The 1,025-nt window shown below is 57.5% G+C and overlaps 1 long non-coding RNA gene across 1 annotated transcript; it reads right to left on the bottom strand.

Moving 5' to 3' along the window:
• Positions 1 to 421: 421 nt before the first annotated feature.
• LOC109364950 lies at positions 422 to 1,025 on the bottom strand. The gene is made up of 3 exons (XR_002110692.1): positions 982 to 1,025; positions 585 to 661; positions 422 to 461 (listed from the first exon to the last, which is right to left on the bottom strand). It is a non-coding gene; the product is annotated as an uncharacterized LOC109364950 (long non-coding RNA).

The raw sequence follows: 1,025 nt of genomic DNA on the forward strand, positions 1-1,025 counted from the left end.
GGACGGTGTGTTTGCACGGCGAGGTGGAAGGCTGGTGGGCGTGCGACGCGTGTGTGTGTGTGTGGTGTGTGTGGCACAGGGGTGGAGCAGAGTGCAGTGGCCAGGTCCTCCCTGGGCAAGGTCAGGTGTCAGCAACAGCAGGAGCACTTGGAGCACTGCCTCCAACCGGAGCAGTGCCAGGCTGGCAGCTCGGTGGGCCGAAGCTGCACAGTTTCTACTCCGGACCAGTAGAAGTGCAGCAGCTCACGGAATGCCGCTGGACAAATCGGGCCGTGCGCTCCTTGTCAATCTCGGATTGGGACTGGTTTTTATTGACTGCAGCCAAAGGTGGGGCGCCGAGTTGGGCGGCACTCGGAACGCTGCCCTGCGACGCTGCGCACTGCAGCCGCTGCCTCCTCTTCCTCTCAGTCCTTCAGCTGCAGCTCCTGCATCATCTCCACAAGGCTGCTCATTGCGGAGGACTGGAAAGAGACAGAGCGAGGGTAGCAATGGGACAGCACTTCCCTCGGGAAATCTCTGTCATGTCTGACAGACGGCAGCCCTGAGAACAACAGGAGCTGTGCCTGTGCTCACCAAGGACTCACCTCTGCACGTGCAGCAGCAGCTCTCAGAGAGGCCTTCTTCAGTTCCATGCCCCTCTCTTTTCGTCGCTGTCTTCTTGCTATAAGGCAAGACAAAAGATGAATTGTTTTGCCAACAGCGAAACTGCAGAAACATGGGTGCCATAGAAGCAGACAAAGGAAATTGGACTAGGAAGCTTCTGAGTGAATGACATTTCCAGTGGGACGTGCAGAAGACCACTGTGGAGTTAACGGAAAGAGACGGGCTCGCACATTCTGGCACCTCACTGCCTTGGCACTTTGTAGCCTTCAACCCATTTCCCCTCTTCAGAGAAGGAAAAAGCAAAGCAAACCCTAAGCAAACTCAGCGTGCTTGAAAAGGGCAGCAGCTCAGCACGGCGGTGCCACAGCACCTGCTTACCTCTTCGCTTGGAGCTCCGCGCTGCGGCAGGCCCAGGCTGTGCT

The sequence above is a fragment of the Meleagris gallopavo genome, unplaced genomic scaffold, assembly GCF_000146605.3.
Source record: "Meleagris gallopavo isolate NT-WF06-2002-E0010 breed Aviagen turkey brand Nicholas breeding stock unplaced genomic scaffold, Turkey_5.1 ChrUn_random_7180001943603, whole genome shotgun sequence".
NCBI lineage: Eukaryota > Metazoa > Chordata > Aves > Galliformes > Phasianidae > Meleagris > Meleagris gallopavo.